The sequence below is a fragment of the Rhipicephalus microplus genome, chromosome 9, assembly GCF_043290135.1.
Source record: "Rhipicephalus microplus isolate Deutch F79 chromosome 9, USDA_Rmic, whole genome shotgun sequence".
NCBI classification, from domain to species: Eukaryota; Metazoa; Arthropoda; class Arachnida; order Ixodida; family Ixodidae; genus Rhipicephalus; species Rhipicephalus microplus.
Window position 1 is genome coordinate 131,907,131 of NC_134708.1, and position 22,751 is coordinate 131,929,881.

A 22,751-nucleotide genomic window follows, 5' to 3' on the forward strand; every position below is an offset into this window, starting at 1 on the left:
TAACGCTTTAAAAACGCATTGGGAATCTCGTCGGGTCCACTACCTTTTTTCCCATGAATGTTTAATAAAAGTGATAGCAAACCCGGCTCAGATAATTGAGGCAAGCTTAAAGCACTTAAGTTTTTACCCTGAAACAGAAGCGGCGTATGTTTACCATTGTCAGCTGTGAAGACAGACTGGAAGTAAGTGTTCAATGAGTTAGATTCATTCATTCTTGCTCCGCATTAGTGGAGCTTCGCGTTTAGTTTCTCCTATGATCTTTCGAATTAACCGGGTTCCGGCCAAATCCGATCGTACTAGCAAGATTTTGATGCCAGTAGACCATACGTATGCTAGCCGAGATTAGGCAACACGCCCGAACTGTTCAATACTATAAATTAGCGACGGTGTGAATTTACGAGCATTTGCTGTACTATGATCCTACGTCAAGTTATAGCACCACACGATTTCATTTAAAACTGCATAAAGTGCTCATGGAGGCTTAGCGCCAGGCTGTGGGATGTCAGCGTACGTGAAAGAACACCAGATAGTCAAAATTTCTGATGTCCTCCTCCTCGGCATGCTTCAAAATTATACGTATAGGTTCGGTCCACATATCTCAAGATAAAATAATAATAATAATAATAATAATAATAATAATAATAATAATAATAATAATAATAATAATAATAATAATAATAATAATAATAATAATAATAACTTTTTTGCTGTATGAAGCTTTTTGACTTTCGGAGGTCTTTTCAGAAATGTCTCTGTATTTTTTCGGGAGAAACACGATCAAGCCATATTTCGAAACTGCCCGTTCCATTCGTTCGGTCACATATGAGGATACCAATAAGCACACGACGCACAGTCATCAGCAAACTTAACAACAATGCTCTGAAACATTACCTAGACTTCTTTGATTGAAACCGGCTGCAAAGCGCTGGGCGTTGTTGCCCAAATAATACCTCGACATGCTTCGATTGAATGTCGGCATTCATGGGTAACATGTCAGCAACACAATCCAAAAGTACGTAGCACTAGCGTCAATGAAACTGTTTCAGCACACGCTGCAGAGCGTGCGTGTTAAGTTTGATGACGGCTGCATGCCTTTCCCTAACGTGGTAGCGCTTTTTCTTTTCTATTTGTTATCTCCAAAAGATACGATAAACACACATGTGTTTGAAGTGGTGCTTGTTGCTAAGTGTAAGTATAGCTCTTGCACAACTGTGACATTTGCGTTTTGCGCAAGGTTAGCGAAACCACTGCAGACCATATATGGAGACCACAACGGCCAGCGGCGAAAGATAAAGACGGGTGCTTTAAAAGTGTAAACAATCCACCTGATAAGCAATCGATAACAATAGGAATGTCCAGTTCTCACTGCAACTAGTTGACGGTATAGATGCTGGTCGGGTCAGCCTCAGTCTAAGGCAGAGGGTACATGAAGGGAGGACCTGTTCGACATCGCCATTATTGCAGATTTTGTCTTGGCGTTCGCAGCTGCTGATTGCTTTTTTCTCCTAACCACGCCGTCTGTCTCGGGGATTTCCGACTTCACGTAAGCCCCAACAATACTTTCATCACCAGTGTTTTTTCTCTGTCTCAATGTATGCTGTGACTAGGCCGTGTCGGCTGACGAGTTTCCTCCACTGCTACAACAGTGGCTTGTTATGAACTCCGCCATAGGTACATATTAGTAGACCTTGGCGAAAAAAAAAACAGGGTCGCAAAAAGAACCTCACAAAGAGAGCGCAATTTATCAACCGAGTTTCATCGAAGGACATTCACATATAATTGGCGCAAATAGTCTTATCATACAAATGTTAACAAACTCGATTAGATTGAGTGGCTGGTGCTCAAGGAATCTATTCCAATGGGATGCAGCGTGAAAGATGGCCTCTCTACGGATGTTTCACCAGATCTGCCAATACAAAACGTTTCTTCAATTCCACGCGCAACTTTCCGTTTTAATAATGAAAGAACGCTAGCACTTGACCGCACCGCTAGGCAGCCGCACTCTACACGGTGTAGAACAAGTCTGAACAAGGTGTTCCCCCCAAAAAAAGTATTGTGGCCTTATAATATATCTGTTAACCGAAAAGTCGGAGGTTCGAGCCCACCCAGTGGTGGTGCGGCGCTTTTTTTCTTTGGCTGATACCTTTGAAGATATGTTCTGATGGTGGTGAGAGTGGAGCAGGAGTGTCTCCATGGCGAAATCGGCTTGCGCGATCGGCTTTTAACCGAAATGTTGGAGGTTCGAGCCCACCCGGTGGTGGTGCGGCGCTTTTTTTTCTTTGCGCTGATAGCTTTGAGGATATGTTCTGATGGTGGTGAGAGTGGAGCACGACTGTCTCCATGGCGCGATTGGCTAGCGCGATCTGCAGTTAACCGAAAGTTTGGAGGCTCGAGCCCACCCGGTGGTGGTGCGGCGCTTTTTTTTCTTTGGGCTGATAGCTTTGAAGATATGTTCTAATTGTGGTGAGAGTGGAGCAGGACATTCTCCGTGGCGCAATTGGCCAGCGCGATCGGCTGTTAGCCGAAAAGTTGGAGGTTCGAGCCCACCCGGTGGTGGTGCGGTGCTTTTGTTTCTTTGGGCTGATAGCTTTGATGATATGATCTGATGGTGGTGAGAGATGAGCAAGACTGTCTCCGTGGCGCAATGGGCCAGCGCGATCGGCTGTTGACCGAAAGGTTGGAGTTTCGAGCCCTCCCGGGAGTGGTGTGTTGCTTTTTTCTTTGCGATGATAGCTTTGAAGATATGTTCTGATGGTGGTGAGAGTGGAGCAAGACTGTCTCCGTGGCGCAATGGGCTAGCGCGATCGCCTGTTGACCAAAAGGTTGGAGTTTTGAGCCCTCCCGGGAGTGGTGTGTTGCTTTTTTCTTTGCGGTAATAGCTTTGAAGATATGTTCTGATGGTGGTGAGTGTGGAGCAGGACTGTCTTCGTGGCGCAATTGGCTAGCGCGATCGGCTGTTAACCGAAAGGTTGGAGGTTCAAGCCCACCCGGTGGTGGTGCGGCGCTTTTTTTTTCTTTGGGGTGATAGCTCTGAAGAAATGGTCTGACGGTGGTGAGAGTGGAGCAGGACTTTGTCCGTGGCGCAATTGGCCAGAGCGATCGGCTGTTAACCGAAAAGTTGGAGGTTCGAGCCCTTCCGGGAGTGGTGTTTTGCTTTTTTCTTTGCGCTGATAGCTTTGAAGATATGTTCTGATGGTGGTGAGAGTGGAGCGCAACTGTCTCCGTGGCGCAATTGGCTAGCGCGATCGGCTGTTAACCGAAAGGTTGGAGGTTTGAGCCCACCCGGTGGTGGTGCGGTGCTTTTTTTTCTTTGGGCTGATAGCTTTGAAGTTATGTTCTGATGGTGGTGAGAAGGGAGCAAGACTGTCTCCGTGGCGCAATGGGCTAGCGCGATCGGCTGTTGACCGAAAGGTTGGAGTTTCGAGCCCTCCCGGGAGTGGTGTGTTGCTTTTTTCTTTGCGCTGATAGCTTTGAAGATATGTTCTGATGGTGGTGAGAGTGGAGCAAGACTGTCCCCGTGGCGCAACGGGCTAGCGCGATCGGCTGTTAACCGAAAGGTTGGAGTCTCGAGCCCTCCCAGGAGTGGTGTGTTGCTTTTTTCTTTGCGGTAATGGCTTTGAAGATATGTTCTAATGGTGGTGAGAGTGGAGCAGGACAGTCTTCGTGGCACAATTGGCTAGCGCGATCGGCTGTTAACCGAAAGGTTGGAGGTTCGAGCCCAATCGGTGGTGGTGCGGCGCTTTTTTTTTTCTTTGGGGTGATAGCTCTGAAGAAATGTTCTGACGATGGTGAGAGTGGAGCACGACTGTCTCCGTGGGGCAATTGGCTAGCGTGATCGGCTGTTAACCGTAATGTTGAAGGTTCGAGCCCACCCGGTGGTGGTGCAGCGCTTTTTTTTCTTTGGGCTGCTAGCTCTGAAGAAATGTTCTGACGGTGGTGAGAGTAGAGCAGGACTGTCTCCGTGGCGCAATTGGCTAGCGCGATCGGCTGTGAACCGAAGAGTCGGAGGTTCGAGCCCACCAAGTGGTGGTGGGGCGCTTTTTTTTTCTTTGGGCTGATACCTTTGAAGATATGTTCTGATGGTGGTGAGAGTAGAGCAGGACTGTCTCCGTGGCGAAATTAGCTTGCGCGATCGGCTGTTAACCGAAAGGTTGGAGGTTCGAGCCCACCCGGTGGTGGTGCGGCGCTTTTTTTTCTTTGCGCTGATAGCTTTGAAGATATGTTCTGATGGTGGTGAGAGTGGAGCACGATTGTCTCCGTGGCGCAATTGGCTAGCGCGATCTGCTGTTAACCGAAAGTTTGGAGGTTCGAGCCCACAAGTGGTGGTGCGGCGCTTTTTTTTCTTTGGGCTGATAGCTTTGAAGATATGTTCTAATTGTGGTGAGGTGGAGCAGGACTGTCTCCGTGGCGCAATTGGCCAGCGCGATCGGCTGTTAACCGAAATGTTGGAGGTTCGAGCCCACCCGTTGGTGGTGTGGCGCTTTTTTTTCTTTGCGCTGATAGCTTTGAAGATATGTTCTGATGGTGGTGAGAGTGGAGCACGATTGTCTCCGTGGCGCAATTGGCTAGCGCGATCTGCTGTTAACCGAAAGGTTGGAGGTTCGAGCCCACAAGTGGTGGTGCGGCGCTTTTTTTTCTTTGGGCTGATAGCTTTGAAGATATGTTCTAATTGTGGTGAGAGTGGAGCAGGACTGTCTCCGTGGCGCAATGCCAGCGCGATCGGCTGTTAACCGAAAAGTTGGAGGTTCGAGCCCACCTGTTGGTGGTGCGGTGCTTTTTTTTCTTTGGGCTGATAGCTTTGATGATATGTTCTGATGGTGGTTAGAGATGAACAAGACTGTCTCCGTGGCGCAATGGGCTAGCGCGATCGGCTGTTGACCGAAAGGTTGGAGTTTCGAGCCCTCCCGGGAGTGCTGTGTTGCTTTTTTCTTTGCGATGCTAGCTTTGAAGATATGTTCTGATGATGGTGAGAGTGGAGCAAGACTGCCTCCGTGGCGCAATGGGCTAGCGCGATCGGCTGTTAACCGAAAGGTTGGAGTCTCGAGCCCTCCCAGGAGTGGTGTGTTGCTTTTTTCTTTGCGGTAATATCTTTGAAGATATGTTCTGATGGTGGTGAGAGTGAAGCAGGACAGTCTTCGTGGCGCAATTGGCTAGCGCGATCGGCTGTTAACCGAAAGGATGGAGGTTCGAGCCCAACCGGTGGTGGTGTGGCGCTTTTTTTTCTTCGGGGTGATGGCTCTGAAGAAATGATCTGACGATGGTGAGAGTGGAGCACGACTGTCTCCGTGGGGCAATTGGCTAGCGTGATTGGCTGTTAACCGTAAGGTTGGAGGTTCGAGCCCACCCGGTGGTGGTGCAGCGCTTGTTTTTTCTTTGGGCTGATAGCTCTGAAGAAATGTTCTGACGGTGGTGAGAGTGGAGCAGGACTGTCTCTGTGGCGCAATTGGCTAGCGCGATCGGCTGTTAACCGAAAAGTTGGAGGTTCGAGCTCTCCTGATGGTGGTGTGGCGCTTTTTTTTCTGTGGGCTGATAGCTTTGAAGTTATGTTCTGATGGTGGTGAGAGTGGAGCAGGACTGTCTCCGTGGCGCAATTGGCTAGCGTGATCGGCTGTTAACCGGAGGTTCGAGCCCTCCCGTTAGTGGTGTTTTGCGCCGCACCACCACCGGGTGGGCTCGAACCTCCAACTTTCCGGTTAACAGCCGATCACGCTAGCCAATTGCGCCACGGAGACAGTCCTGCTCCACTCTCACCACCATCATAACATATCTTCAAAGCTATCAGCACAAAGAAAAAAAAGCGCCGCACCACCACCGGGTGGGCTCGAACCTCCAACTTTTCGGTTAACAGCCGATCGCGCTAGCCAACTTCGCCACGGAGACAGCCGTGCTCCACTCTCACCATCATCAGAACATATCTTCAAAGCTATCAGCGCAAAGAAAAAAGCAGCACACCACTCCCGGGAGGGATCGAAACTCCAACCTCTCGGTTAACAGCCGATCGCGCTAGCCAATTGCGCCACGGAGACAGTCCTGCTCTACTCTCACCACCATCAGAACATTTCTTCAGAGCTATCACCCCAAAGAAAAAAAAAGCGCCGCACCACCACCGGTTGGGCTCGAACCTCCAACCTTTCGGTTAACAGCCGATCGCGCAAGCCAATTGCCCCACGGAGACAGTCGTGCTCCACTCTCACCATCGTGAGATGAGGACAGGGTTTTTTTGTTTTTTAAGATTGTGCAGAGCCGTAACCACACTGAGGGCGTCCGTATAAATTACTGCTTTTTGTATTTGTGATTTCTTGATGTGTTTAGCCACCACAAGTATCGCGTAAGCTTCCGCTGTGAAGATACTTGTGCCTGGATGTAGAGGGCCAGCATCCGAAAAGGATGGGCCGACAGCAGCACAGGACACAGAGGAGTTAGACTTGGAGGCATCTGTAAAGAACTCAGGACGTGTGTATTTGTGTTGAAGTTCCAGGAAGTAGTTTCGGATATGGGCAATGGGGGCATGTTTTGTAACTTCTAGGAAAGACACATCGCAGTCTATAATCTGCCGCTGCCACGGTGGCGGGTATACTGCAGGAGCCATTAAACTGTGTTCAAGTGACACTCCAGTTTCCTCAGTTACGTTCTTCAGGCGAACTGAGAAGGGCTGCCTCATCGAAGGCCTATTTTGAAACAAAATAGAGCTCGACAAATCATTAATAGTGGAGTAGGAAGGGTGCTTCTTGTCTGCTTTCACCTTAAGAAAATATACAAAGGACATGTAAGTTCTTTGTGGATGAAGCGACCATTTTTTTGACTCAACGTAAAGGCGTAATAAAACAGTTCAATGCACAGGAAGCGAAAGATGGATGGTGAATGCAACCACAAAGACGAAAATTGCCGGGGCTCTACGCACCGGATAAAGCGAGCTTTTTACAGCTGATTGTAAAATAGATTGTGAGATGAAACCATTGATGAAACAAGTACAAGATTGAAAATCTCGCGAGTTTGCTTCGAAGTATACGCTGAATGAATAAACCCACCTTTTTCTAATAACTGTGTCTTAACGTTGAATGCAACAATATTCCTTGAATATGGCTTAAAAGTTCATTAGTCCTCGTTTCACTGGAACGGAAAAAATTGTCCAAATAAACCAAATGCCGAACAACGAAAAGTATCGAGAAAATAAGAAATGCCTGGTATTCCAATGCCCTTGCATTTTCATAATGAATGCGCAAATCCTGTATTTGTTTTGCATAAGACCATCGTAAAATCCGCAGTTTTTCTTATTCTGCGATTACGTCTTTAGTGTGACCACGGTGCAAGACCCAATAAGCACGAAACGTGCTCTGCGCTTGTCTTTTATTACGTCCCGTCAACTATGTCATGCATACGTCAGGATGGTGAATATGTAAGTAAATTAGCGCACAACCCGTCCATCAGGCAAACGAATTTTACGCCAGCATGGCTGAAAGCTCTTCGTTTTCAACAGCTAGCTTCTGCCATGTTAGTGTTTTCGACATTGCGCGCTCATAGTATCAAGTCAAAACGACGGGGCTGAGAACTGGTTTCTCCTGTGGACAAAATCATGGCATTAACTGTATACGAAAAGCATCGTCTCGTTTCAGCCCTCTGTTTCCCGCCTTTTGCGTGGCACATTTTATTATTTATTTATTTATTTATTTACTTGTAATACTGTCACTCCCGTGATGGAGTTATTACAAGAGTGGTATCACATTGTATATTGTAAAGACAAGCAATACACAGACTAAAAACACATGTTGCAAGCACCTAAAATTTCAAGTAACTATCTCAAACATAGGGCAAAATTCGTCGTAGTGATAGGCAAAGAGTCTTCATGAATATAAACATCAGAGAAATTGCTAGGGCAAGCAAAAAAAACAAATACAAAACGTAATTGTAAAGACAGAGTTAAAACTTGCGACATCATCGATTCAGGAAATCACGGCTAAATAATAGTCAGCACACATTCACTCGCTCGATTAACAAATTTAGCCCCGCCGCGGTGGTCTAGTGGTTAAGGTACTCGGCTGCTGACCCGCAGGTCGCGGGTTCAAATCCCGGCTGCGGCGGCTGCATTTCCGATGGAGGCGGAAATGACGAGGCCCGTGTGCTCAGATTTGGGTGCACGTTAAAGAACCCCAGGTGGTCAAAATTCCCGGAGCCCTCCACTACGGCGTCTCTCATAATCATATGGTGGTTTTGGGACGTTAAACACCACAAATCAAATCAAATCAAATCAATCGATTAACAAATTTATCAACTGTCGGCTGTGTCGACACGGTGGGGTGCAGGGCATTCCAAGCGCGTATGGCTTGCGGAAAAAAGAGAGTGGCCAAAAACATTGTTCTTGAAAAGATACTCATCAAGTGTTTGGTAATGCTTATTTCGTGTTTGGCGCTTACTGTTAACCTTAAAATAATAAGCTGGATTTATTTTCAAAGAGTTGTGTAGCACCAGATACAAAACTCTCAGACTATGAAGCTTTGCGCGGCTCGCCAAAGTGGGCAGATCTGCTCTTATGAAAAGAGCTGTAGGTGAGTCGGTATGCCTATAACGGTTATAGATAAAACAGGCTGCTCTACGTTGTATTCTTTCAAGCGCGGCTACATGTTTGTTTGTGAAGTGGAACCAGGCCACACTCGCATATTCGAGGATTGGGCGGATAAGCATAGTATACGCTAAAAGTTTTGTTTGGAGTGTCGAATGACGAAGGGCTCGCTTAAGTAAAAATAGCCTGCCGAGAGCCTTCTTTGTAATATGTTCGACATGCACAGTCCAATTTAAGTCGGACGATATCAAGATGCCTGGACATTTGCAGGCAGCGACGTTGCGAAGTGGGACGTTTCCCAGCGAATACGAAAAATTTGTCGTCGTTTTTTTCTTTGTAATTGACATGGCGACAATTTTCTTGGTATTTATTTCCATTTGCCACTCTCCACACCAGGTTGCGAGATTTTTTAGCAAATCATCTAGTTTTAAATGTTCCTGGTAGCTGTCAATTCGCTGGTACAGAATACAATCATCTGCGAACAATCTGATTTTTACATCGGCTACGTCAGCAATGACAATTATAAAAAGAAGAAACAACATGGGGCCTAAAACAGAGCCCTAGGGCACTCCCGATAATACTGGAACCGTGTCAGACACATGTGTACCATATTGAACAAATTGGTAGCGGTCGGTCAAATAGTTTTCGATCCACTTGGTCATAGGTCCGTTTCTTATTAAACTGGTTAGCTTTTGGATCAGTTTGGGGTGATAAACGCGGTCAAAGGATTTTGACAAATATAAAAAGACGACGTCCATCTGCGATTGATCGTTAATGCCCTTGGCAAGCTCTTGCAAGGTCTCAACCAGCTGCGTGAAAGTAGATAGTCTGCGACGAAAACCGTATTGATTGGAATCGATAATAGCATTTTCTTCCACGTATTCAGTAAGGGACTTTAGAATAATATGCTCAAGCATTTTGCAGGAAGTACACGTAATAGAATTTGGTCAGTAGTTAGATGGACAAGACAAGTCACCACTTTGGTGAATCGAAATATTTTTGCAATTTTCTATTCCGATGGAACCTGGCAATCCCTAAGCGATTTGTAAAATATAAGAAAAAGGTATTTACACACAGATTCAGCGTAACGCTTTAAAAACGCATTGGGAATCTCGTCGGGTCCACTACCTTTTTTCCCATGAATGTTTAATAAAAGTGATAGCAAACCCGGCTCAGATAATTGAGGCAAGCTTAAAGCACTTAAGTTTTTACCCTGAAACAGAAGCGGCGTATGTTTACCATTGTCAGCTGTGAAGACAGACTGGAAGTAAGTGTTCAATGAGTTAGATTCATTCATTCTTGCTCCGCATTAGTGGAGCTTCGCGTTTAGTTTCTCCTATGATCTTTCGAATTAACCGGGTTCCGGCCAAATCCGATCGTACTAGCAAGATTTTGATGCCAGTAGACCATACGTATGCTAGCCGAGATTAGGCAACACGCCCGAACTGTTCAATACTATAAATTAGCGACGGTGTGAATTTACGAGCATTTGCTGTACTATGATCCTACGTCAAGTTATAGCACCACACGATTTCATTTAAAACTGCATAAAGTGCTCATGGAGGCTTAGCGCCAGGCTGTGGGATGTCAGCGTACGTGAAAGAACACCAGATAGTCAAAATTTCTGATGTCCTCCTCCTCGGCATGCTTCAAAATTATACGTATAGGTTCGGTCCACATATCTCAAGATAAAATAATAATAATAATAATAATAATAATAATAATAATAATAATAATAATAATAATAATAATAATAATAATAATAATAATAATAATAATAATAACTTTTTTGCTGTATGAAGCTTTTTGACTTTCGGAGGTCTTTTCAGAAATGTCTCTGTATTTTTTCGGGAGAAACACGATCAAGCCATATTTCGAAACTGCCCGTTCCATTCGTTCGGTCACATATGAGGATACCAATAAGCACACGACGCACAGTCATCAGCAAACTTAACAACAATGCTCTGAAACATTACCTAGACTTCTTTGATTGAAACCGGCTGCAAAGCGCTGGGCGTTGTTGCCCAAATAATACCTCGACATGCTTCGATTGAATGTCGGCATTCATGGGTAACATGTCAGCAACACAATCCAAAAGTACGTAGCACTAGCGTCAATGAAACTGTTTCAGCACACGCTGCAGAGCGTGCGTGTTAAGTTTGATGACGGCTGCATGCCTTTCCCTAACGTGGTAGCGCTTTTTCTTTTCTATTTGTTATCTCCAAAAGATACGATAAACACACATGTGTTTGAAGTGGTGCTTGTTGCTAAGTGTAAGTATAGCTCTTGCACAACTGTGACATTTGCGTTTTGCGCAAGGTTAGCGAAACCACTGCAGACCATATATGGAGACCACAACGGCCAGCGGCGAAAGATAAAGACGGGTGCTTTAAAAGTGTAAACAATCCACCTGATAAGCAATCGATAACAATAGGAATGTCCAGTTCTCACTGCAACTAGTTGACGGTATAGATGCTGGTCGGGTCAGCCTCAGTCTAAGGCAGAGGGTACATGAAGGGAGGACCTGTTCGACATCGCCATTATTGCAGATTTTGTCTTGGCGTTCGCAGCTGCTGATTGCTTTTTTCTCCTAACCACGCCGTCTGTCTCGGGGATTTCCGACTTCACGTAAGCCCCAACAATACTTTCATCACCAGTGTTTTTTCTCTGTCTCAATGTATGCTGTGACTAGGCCGTGTCGGCTGACGAGTTTCCTCCACTGCTACAACAGTGGCTTGTTATGAACTCCGCCATAGGTACATATTAGTAGACCTTGGCGAAAAAAAAAACAGGGTCGCAAAAAGAACCTCACAAAGAGAGCGCAATTTATCAACCGAGTTTCATCGAAGGACATTCACATATAATTGGCGCAAATAGTCTTATCATACAAATGTTAACAAACTCGATTAGATTGAGTGGCTGGTGCTCAAGGAATCTATTCCAATGGGATGCAGCGTGAAAGATGGCCTCTCTACGGATGTTTCACCAGATCTGCCAATACAAAACGTTTCTTCAATTCCACGCGCAACTTTCCGTTTTAATAATGAAAGAACGCTAGCACTTGACCGCACCGCTAGGCAGCCGCACTCTACACGGTGTAGAACAAGTCTGAACAAGGTGTTCCCCCCAAAAAAAGTATTGTGGCCTTATAATATATCATTGAAACAACGGCCCGTCTGTCCAACGTATAGCACTTTTCTTACAGTAACATCGCCCACGTGCCTCATTAAACCAGCTTTCGTGGAGCTTTTTAGCACACCTATGTTCCCGCTTGCTCGGCCCTGACAGCTTCTTATCTACAACAGCGCATATCCAGCCGAGCTTGATCTGAGCGGAAAAACCTTTCACAACCGAAAGCTGAGCCCACCCCTTTTATCCGATTGGATATGGTGTGAAGGTATGAGACGCTTAAAAAAGGAGTCAAGTATTTGTTTTTTTACCTGATTTTGCCCCTCACTTATATCTTAACCCGCTGTGAAGTACCCTCGGCTAGGGGGGCTAGATGGAGTTCAGGCAACCATGATTGCTTGATTCACTGCACTTGTCTAGCGAAACTGACGTCCATGTGACACGGGCGTGACATCTTGAGTGACGCCTTCGGGTAGAGCATTGCAACACCATCCTTTATTATTTTGGAGAAACCCAAACGGGAGTCAACAAGCTTGACGCTGCGGGGAACGTACATCCAGCCAACAAACGATCTGTTAAACTTCAGCCCGGACCTCCTTTCTCTGGACAATTTCAACATACCGACCTGCGAGGGGCCCACAAAAAGTGCATAATCTTTATATTTGTCTATAATATTTTCTGGGGGCCTTGTTTATCAGATACGCCCCTCGCAGCGTCAAGCAAATACATGACTCTTTTTTTAAGCACCCCGTACCTTCATGGCCACCTTGCCGTCTGTAGCGGACGTAATCCAACACTGCTGCACGTTTGAGACAATGAAGGCTAGGCGCGTCACTCCCAAATTTGATAGACGATCCAACGTCACTACTGTGGCAAGTTTCCACGTCCCTCCAACATCATCCTATGATCTTGCCTCAATGATCAGGCAAATTGTACGCGAAGAACTTGGGCGACGGGATGTTGTGAACCCGTCGAGGGCACATGCCAGCAACGCCTCCCCGCCATACAACGCAATGTGTGCTGCCGTTGATGCCACGTTATGTGATGTGCCCCAATCAAGAGCACCACAGCCTCGAACCGACAACCTACATCATCGCCGCTGTTTCCAGAACGCCTCCTGCCAACCACCTACAATGGTGTCTTCATGCGACGATCATGGGGACATGGCGCCTCGTGGAATGTTTGGCGACGTGCGTGAGGCGCCTGTGTGCTATAACTGCGGTTTCCGTGGACATGTGGCTCGATTCTGTGGTCAGAGGCATCGCCCCCAGCAGCGCTACTACGAGGGACTATCAGCTTCTTCTCGACAAAACCGCTGGCACGGTGGTATGCACTCGATGCGGGATGCGTAAGTTGGGGACAGCTTACGCATCCCGCATCAAGAGTTTTCCTGATAGTGTATCGCAGTTTGTTCCTGCACCCTTCTACGCATGCCCATTTTTCTCAATTTTCGCCTATACATGTACATCACTCCGATATTAAATCTTTGTTGAAAGTCAGCGCTTTTTTCTGTCCTTGTTTTTTTCGCTTCCGTAGTTACGAAGTAACTACTTGTAGGTTGCGCTGTTCCTGAATTCAGACAGCTTCCAGCAAACCGCTCACAGTGACACACATGTGGGACGCTATTTCCACCGGAATTTCCGCAATGACTCGCCTTACTCCGTTCAAAGCTTCATGCCCCCCACAACACGCCGGTTCCGTTCACCATGTCCTTGTCGATGTGTCACCTACCCGGCCCCGGGAAACTATTTGGTGCAGCCAATGGAGGTGAGGTCGCCGAACATTTTTCATTACATCCACGTATACTTCCACCCATTTTTATGATGCAAAATTAGGTCCCCAAGCTTATTGATGGACTTTCTACGATGGTTTTGATAGATACTGGAGCAACTGTTTCAGTGATGAGTCTGAACTTCAATTTGCGGCTAGGACATAAAGTGATGTTTCGCTGGGACAGTAGTGCAACATTTCGTGCAGTGAGCAGGGAGACGCTGTGCCCGATCTGTGTGTGTGTTGTTAGTGTCACTTTGGGCGACAAGGTGTTCGAGGCTGAGTTCGCTGTTCTGACCAGCTCCACCCATGACATCATCTTGGGGATCGATTTTCTACGCGAGTGCGGTGCTACTGTAGATAGCGGTGCTGGCGAGATTATGCTATCGGCACTTACTGACAATCCCAGGCGCTGTCAAAGATCTATCACCGTCATTGAGGATGTTGTCTTGCCGCCCAACTCGATGAAGAACGTTTGCGTTGAGCCCCACCGCGGTGGTGTAGTAGCTAAGGTACTCGGCTGCTGACCCCCAGGTCGTGGGATCGAATCTCGGCTGCGCCGGCTGCATTTCTGATGGAGGCGGAAATGTTGTAGGCCCGCGTGCTCAAATTTGGGTGCACGTTAAAGAACGCACTCCCTCACCAGAGAAGGATTGGCCACCCTGGTGCAGTATCTGGCCACTACCTCCTACATGCTTACGTCAAATAACTCACGGCCCTCAGTCCCCAGCAGCTGAGAAGCAACGGACCACGGCAGTGGTCAGATCTGCAACGCAGCAGAGGGTGCTAAGAATCTCTGGATACGGACAGGCCGCCATTGGAATCTAAACTTGGCAACGTTTAACGCTAGAACCTTATCTAGTGAGGGAAGTCTAGCTGTACTATTCGAGGAGCTAGAGGGTGTTAACTGGGATATATTAGGGCTCAGTGAGGTTAGGAGGACAGATGAGGTCTATACGGTGCTACAGAATGGGCACGTTCGTTGCTATCGGGGCTTGGCAGACAGAAGAGAACTGGGAGTGGGGTTCCTAATTCACAGAAACATAGCTGGCAACATAGAGGAATACTATATCATTAATGAAAGAATGGTAGGTATTGTAATTAAACTGAATAAAGGATACAAGATGAAGGTAGTACAGCCTTACGGACCTGCATCCAGCCACGATGACACTTCAGTTGAAAGCTTCTATGAAGACGTGGAATCGGCAATGAGTAAGGCAAAAACACAGTATACTATAGTGATGGGCGACTTTAATGCAAAGGTAGGGAAGCAGCATGCTGGAGACCAGGCAGTAGGAGATTATGGCATCGGTACTAGAAACGCCAGAGGAGAGCTACTAGTAGAATTCGCAGAACGCAATAATTTATGGATTTTGAATACCTTCTACCTAAAACAAGAAAACCGCAAGTGGACATGGAGGAGCCCTAATGGCGAAAATAAGAACGAAATAGACTTTATAATGAGTGCACACCCAGGAATCATGCAAGATGTGGAAGTGGTTGGCAAGGTACGATGCAGTGACCATAAAATGGTACGGTCTCGAATTCGCCTAGACTTGAAGAAGGAACGACAGAAACTGATACGCAAGAAACCAATCAATGAGCTAGCACTGAGAGGGAAAGTACAGGAATTCAGAGTGTCGCTGCAGAACAGGTACTCGGCTCTTAGTGAGGAAACCAACCTTAGCGTAGATACAATGAATGATAATCTGACCAGTATTATTACGGAGTGTGCGGTGGAAGTTGGAGGCAGGGTAGCTAGGCAGGACACTGCAAGCTTTCCCAGGAAATGAAGAACCTAATTAAGAAGCGTCAAATCATGAAAGTTTTAAGTACAACAGACAAAATAGAACTGGCAGAGCTTTCGAAGTTGATTAATAGACGTAAGGTATGCGATGTAAGAAGGTATAACAAGGAGAGAATTGAACACGCTCTGAAATACGGAGGAAGCGTCAAAGCAGTGAAGAGGAAACTTGGGATAGGCAAAGGTCGGATGTATGCACTAAGGGACAAAGAAGGCAAAATAACTACCAATATGGATAGGATAGTTAAAATAGCGGAGGAGTTTTACAGAGAACTGTACAGTAGCCGAGACAACCACGACCTTAATGCTATTAGAACTAGCAGTAACCCAGATGAAAACCCACCAGTATTGATAGAAGAAGTCAGAAAAGCTTTGGAGAGCGTGCAAAGAGGCAAAGCTGCTGGTGAGGATCAGGTAACATCAGATCTGCTGAAAGATGGAGGACAGATTGTGTTAGAAAAACTAGCCACCCTGTTTAAGAGGAGTCTCCTGACGGGAAGAGTACCAGAGTTTTGGAAGAACACTAACATCATTTTAATACATAAGAAAGGAGATGACAAGGACTTGAAGAATTACAGGCCGATCAGCTTGCTCTCTGTAGTATACAAGCTATTTACAAAGGTAATTGCTAACAGAGCAAAGAAAACATTAGAATTCAATCAACCAAAGGAACAAGCAGGATTTTGAACAGGCTACTTAACAATTGACCACATTCATACTATCAATCAGGTAATACAGAAATGCTCAGAGTATAACCAACCACTATACTTAGCCTTCATAAATTACGAGAAGGCGTTTGATTCAGTAGAAATATCAGCCGTCATGCAGACACAGCGGAATCAGGGCGTAGATGAAGTATATATAAACATTCTGGAAGAAATCTACAGGGGATCAACTGCTACCATAGTGCTTCATAAAGAAAGCAACAGAATACCAATCAAGAAGGGTGTAAGGCAGGGGGACATAATTTCCCCAACGCTATTTACCGCGTGCTTACAGGAGGTTTTCAGAAGCCTAGAATGGAAGCAGTTAGGGATAAGAGTCAATGGAGAATACCTTAGTAGCCTGCGCTTCGCCGATGACATTGCATTGCTGACTAACTCGGGGGACGAATTGCAACTCATGATTACGGAGTTAGACAAGGAGAGCAGAAAGGTGGGTCTTAAAATTAATCTGCAGAAAACGAAAGTAATGTACAACAACCTCGGCAAGGAGCAGCGCTTCGAGATAGGTAATAGTGCAATTGAAGTTGTAGAAGACTATGTCTACTTAGGGCAGGTAATAACCGCAGAGTCGAACCACGAGATTGAAGTAACTAGAAGAATAAGAATGGGGTGGAGCACATTCGGCAAGCACTCTCAAATTATGACAGGTAGATTGCCACTATCCCTCAAGAGAAAGGTATATAACAGCTGTATCTTGCCGGTACTTAGCTACGGAGCAGAAACCTGGAGACTTACAAAGAGGGTTCAGCTTAAATTGAGGACGACGCAGCGAGCAATGGAAAGAAAAATGGTAGGTGTAACCTTAAGAGACAAGAAGAGAGCAGAGTGGATTAGTGAACAAGCGGGGGTTAAGGATATCATAGCTGAAATCAAGATGAAGAAATGGACATGGGCAGGGCATGTAGCGCGTAGACAGGATAACCGCTGGTCATTAAGGGTAACTGACTGGATTCCCAGAGAAGGGAAGCGGGTTAGGGGGAGACAGAAGGTTAGGTGGGCAGATGAGATTAAGAAGTTTGCGGGTATAAATTGGCAGCAGCAAGCACAGGACCGGGTTAACTGGCGGAACATGGGAGAGGCCTTTGTCCTGCAGTGGAGGTAGTCAGGCTGATGATGATGATGATGATGAGGATGATGATGATGACCTTCATGGCATATCCCACGGCTTTGAAAAGGTGGGCTCAAGGTTCGGTTGCCACGGGTTTCTTTGAGAACAAGCTTGGCCGGATTTGCGCTCCTACATGTGGATCAGAAGCTGTTAGGGCTGAGCAAGCGGGATCATACATGTGCCACAAAAAATTGGTTGAATGTGGCTAGGAGCCACATTCTCCCCATATTGCCAAATTCTCTTCTCATGTTATCTATCACCATGTTTTACTATCAGTAATTCTCAGCGCAAACCACTCTGGCACTGTGATTCCGTGACCGGGAACGAGTCTCCTTCATGATCAAAACCTCGTTCTAGGTGACAGAACTTTTTCAAAGAGTACTTCCACCAAAATTTAGGTGCATTTTCTATAGACATCAAAGACTTGCATTATTCTCTTCCTCGTGATGCTTTGTACTCGTGTGTAGAAGAATGTATCGATCAGCCGGGTCACATAACTTTCCAAAACGCAACTGGAGTTAGTGTCAGCGGTTTTCTTGATCTGCTAGCTACCTATTTGACCTCAATCTAGGTAGAATGGAATGGTGATGTGCATGAAAACACAGGTGTGTCCATAGGGTCTTCGATTGCTCCGATTCTGAGCGATCTGTTGTTAGCTAAGTTCAACAGAGACTTGAAAGAAGGGCTGCACTGTGACCATGTTGTAAGGATATTCAGGTTCGTCGATGACTGCCTCGTAGTTTTCAAGTATGACTCAGCCAGCATAAGTGAGGTTTCAATAATTGTATTAGCTGCTTTTAGTGAGTACTTAAGTCCACTTGTCCTGACACACGAAGTGCCAAGAAATACTTCCATTCGCTTCTTAGACTTGAAGCTCAAGTATAGCGCAAACCGCGCATGCTGGATGTATGAGCCTATGGCTAAAAACCCGCCTTTGCCTTTTAAATCGACACGCAGCAAGTTGGTCAAGAGAGGCATAGTGCACTCTTGCTTCACTAACGCTCTAGACAGATTCAGCTCTCATATGATGAATACAAGCTTCCAGAATCAAGTGGATCGTCTAAAAGAAGCTGGCTATCTGGATTCGCTTCTCGTTTCTGTGGCAGAAAATGTAAAAAAGAAGAAAAAGTCCACTAGTGGAGAGAGTGCTGTGATGTCGCGGTGATCCCTTACATGCGCCAGTTATCACACCAGATAAAAAATGTCGGCCAACGCCTACAGGCCCGCAGGTTGTTTTTAGAGCCCCCGCAATAACTTTCCCAGCTCCCCAAACTGACAGGTGCAAATATTAGGCAAGAATACCTGTTTGTCCATTGTTTCACGAATGTAGTATACAGAATTCCGCTATCATGTGGTGGGTGCTACATTGGGCAGACTGGGAGGTGGCTCAACGAGCACCTGCGTGAACATGCACGCAATGTTCGCAACGGCAACGAGGGCTTCTTAGCTCAGCATGTCACCACGTGTAGTTGTCATGTGCTGTTTAAAAATACAGTTGTATTGTACAGGCACAAAGATTAACACACGCGCATGATTTTTGAAGCAGAGAGAATGACCCAAGAACGTGGCAACTGCGTGAGCTAACCAGCGGTTGCCCTCCTAGATAAGGTGCTTCAATTTCTGGCAAATGGAGCATGCATGTGATTCATCTGACTTCGCGTATCTGAAGTCTGACGTTTTTTTTTCAAATGTTACTTTCCTTCCTGTCTGTCTTTGTTCTCTTCTTTCGTAGTTGATATATATATATATATATATATATATATATATATATATATATATATATATATATATATATATCTTGTATTGAAGCATAGTGGCGCCAGCTCTGTGCCAGCGTGAAAGAAGACGTTGACGTTCGTGTGAGGCTCATGCTTGCCAGGTTCTTGCCTGTACCAGCTTGTTGCGGCTAACGTTTCTCGAATAATAACCTGTGTTCTTAAGCAACCTTGCTCGTTGCATTTGGTGGAAACGTTCTGGGTAACGTCCTGGAGCTCCGCAGCCGTAAGCTACCATCTCAGTCCGCGATGACCGAGCGCGTCGATCCCCCACAAGCCTCTTCCACGCTGCCGCCTGTCATGTGCCCTGGTGTACTTCGTCTGCGTGACCCACCAGTATACAACGGCACTGAAGATCAAGATGTCGAGGACTGGCTGGCAGAGTACGAGCGTGCCAGTGCGATTAACAAGGGGGATGACCCTGCGAAGCTGACTCACGTCATCTTGTACTTCACGGGTTTGGCCAACCTGTGGTTCACCAACCACCAATTCGATATCCCCACCTGGTCGGTTTTCAAAAAGGTCGTCACATCGTTTTTCGGTCGTCCAGCCATGCGCAAGCTTCGTGCTGAACTGGGCCTGCGGAGACGATTTCAGCGGAATGGTGAGAGCTTCACGAGCTACATTGAGGATGTGATCAGCCTCTGTAGGCGAGTTGATGCGAGGATGACGGAGGCTGACAAAATAAAGAATATAATGAAAGGCATTGATGACGACGCTTTTCATATGCTTGTGGCCAAAGACCCACAGACCGTCCCGACCGTGATTCAGCTATGTCAAAGTTTCGATGAGCTGCGCAAGCAACGAATTTCCACACGTCGCACTAATGCGCAAACAGCTGATATTTCGGCTTTGGAGTGCAAAAGCAGTGACCCCGACTACAGCGTGTTAATGCCTCAAATTCAACAGTACATCCGGGAGGAAGTTCCTCGACAGCTCTCTATTGTCGCCACCATCAACGAGACCCCCACAACACTGGACCACTCACTTCGCCGTGCTATTCAGACGCAAGTTGCCGAGGCTCTCTCTTCGTCCGCGTCCCCAATATCAGTTGCTGCACCGCTGACTTACGCAGAAGCCGTCCGCTGACCTCCTGTCCAACCACCACTCCCTTCATACAGTCCAGCCACCAACTACTACAGGTCACCGGTTTCGGTTTATCCGGTAAATCAGCCCTTTCCACCACCTCGAGGATCTGTAAACTCATGGCGTACTCCTGATAACCGGCCCGTTTGCTACAACTGCGGTATTCCAGGACATGTCGCACGCTACTGTCGTCGCCGTGGACTCTATTTTAATGATGTTCAGCATTCCGGCTACATACCTCGGCAATCAGAATCGCATGTGACACCTGATGCACATGACCCCCGCTCACGTCGACCAGACTTCAGTCGACGTCGATCTCCTTCACCCCGTCTTCGGTCTCCTTCCCCCATGCTTCGCCGTTCCAACCACGCCCAGGAGGAAAACTAACAGTCGCAGTTCCTGAGGCAAGAGCTGCGCCACCGACGAAATTTCCAAGGCCGCATCTTTCGCCCCCTAATGGGCTTGCCGTGTTTGTGAACGGTTTCGTTACAACTGCTCTTATCGACACAGGTGCCGCTATTCGTATAATCAGTGAAGTGTTATGCCGCAAATTGAACAAAGTGACGACTCCACTGGTTGACATTTCTTTACGCACAGCGAGTTCGCAAGACGTCCAACCTTCTGCCACATGCACGGCTCGTGTTGTGATTCAAGGAGTGCTTTACATCGTTGAATTTGTCGTCCTTCCGCATGCGTCTCATGAAATCATCCTGGGATAGAACTTTCCGCTAATCTTGCGGTTGTGGACTGCGCTCGTGCTCAACTCGTTTTGTTTCCATTCAGCACGACATTTATAGATCTCCCTCGCTCACCCAAATAGGTGATCGTCGCCGCTGACTTCGTCATTTCCGCTTTTTCGGTCGCCGCGGTATCTCTTTTATGCAACTTCGTTTCCGATTCAACTGCCCTCTTTATACCGTCACGAGAATGCGCTCGTCGCCGGAACCTTGTCGTCCCGTTTGCCGTCATAACACTCGCCGATGGCTCCAGTGCCGTGTACGTGTGCAATCCGTTCCCTTCTCCCGCTACCTTATTGCATGGCGAATGTATTGGGAGTCTTGACACTTATGACGACATCTTTCCTTTCGATGCCCGTTCTGATATGACGCCGATGTCCGTGGATGCTCTCACAACTGCCACGGCGCCCTCACTACCTGACGAAGACGTTCTGTTGCACAACGTAGACACCGGCCTTACGCAAGACCAGCGCAATCAGCTCATTCAACTACTTGACCATTTCCGCGCCTCCTTCGACCACGGACAACCTCCCTTGGGACGCACGTCAGTTGTCGCTCACCATATCGACACCAGTCGTCATACTCCACTTCGTCAGCGCCCCTTCCGCGTCTCGCAGGCTGAGCGTGACGTCATCACTCAACACGTTGACGATATGCTGCAAAGTGGTATTATTCAGCACTCACACAGTCCTTGGGCTTCGCCAGTGGTCCTTATGTGAAAAAAGGATGGCTCCATCAGGTTTTTCGCGGATTATCGTCGACTCAACAAGATCACACGCAAGGATGTTTATCCCCTGCCACGCATTGATGACGCCTTGGATTGCCTTCAAAGTGCGGAGTTTTTCTCTTCACTGGATCTGCGCTCAGGATATTGGCAAGTGCCAATGGCTGAACCAGACCGTCCAAAAACGGCGTTTTTGACCCCTGACGGCTTATATGAATTTAATGTAATGCCCTTCGGTCTTTGCAATGTGCCTGCGACTTTTGAAAGAATGATGGACAGTGTCCTCAGGGGACTTAAATAGCACATCTGTCTTTGCTATTTAGAGGACATAGTTGTATTCTCGGCGAATTTCGAAACGCATCTTTCCCGTCTGGAACAAGTTCTACAGTGCCTTACGGCAGCCGGGTTGCAACTAAACTTCAAGAAATATCGTTTTGGCGCTCGCAAACTCGCAATGCTCGGCCACGCCGTTTCAAAATAAGGAATATCGCCAGACCCTGCCAAACTGCATGCCGTTGCCGAGTACCCCAAGCCTACTACCCTAAAGGAGCTTCGTAGTTTCGTAGGCTTGTGTTCCTATTTTCGGCGTTTCATTCGCAATTTTGCCTCAATAATTGCCCCCCTGACTCAGCTTCTCTCCCGTTGCGCGGACCTCTCTGGCTGGAATACCCACTGCGATGACGCATTCACGGCGCTGCGCCGGCTACTCACGTCTCCGCCAGTTCTCCGCCACTTCGATCCCAATGCATCCACTGAAATTCACACGGATGCAAGTGGTGTCGGCCTCGGTGCCATTCTCGCTCAACGCAAGGATGGCTGCGACGAGTACGTTGTCACCTATGCCAGCCGTACCCTAACGAAGGCAGAGTCTAACTATTCCGTCACGGAAAAGGAGGGCTTGGCTATCATTTGGGCTATAGGAAAATTTTGCACTTACCTTTACGGACGCCAGTTTGATGTTTTCACAGATCACCATGCCTTATGCTGGTTGGCGTCCATGAAAGATCCTACTGGCCACCTCGCTTGTTGGGCTTTACGCCTTCAGGAATACGATATCCGTGTTGCTTATCGCTCAAGACGCAGACATTCAGACGCCTATGCACTCTCCTGTTCTCCACTGCCTCCTAGCCTTGCCTGCTTATCAACTGCCATTTGTGATTCGTCATCGTTGAGCATCACTGACGTGCCATCCGAACAGCGCAAGGATCCTTGGATCAATTCTTTGCTCGACGTCCTCGCTCACAGTTTGTCAGAAACGACTTCACGCTCCCTCTCTCGTCAAGCAAGACACTTTGCTGTCCGTGAAAGCTTGATGTATCGCCGCAATTACGTGACG

General features: G+C 47.0%; 1 protein-coding gene across 1 annotated transcript in view; it reads left to right on the forward strand.

Annotated features, from left to right (window-relative positions):
• The first annotated feature begins 11,027 nt into the window (after positions 1-11,027).
• The window catches only part of LOC119165530 (uncharacterized), a 70,402-nt gene continuing 58,678 nt past the window's right edge, over positions 11,028-22,751 (forward strand). The window contains exon 1 of the mRNA XM_037417682.2: positions 11,028-11,185. The gene's annotated coding sequence lies outside the window, so the exon portion shown is untranslated. The remainder of the gene's footprint in view (positions 11,186-22,751) is intronic.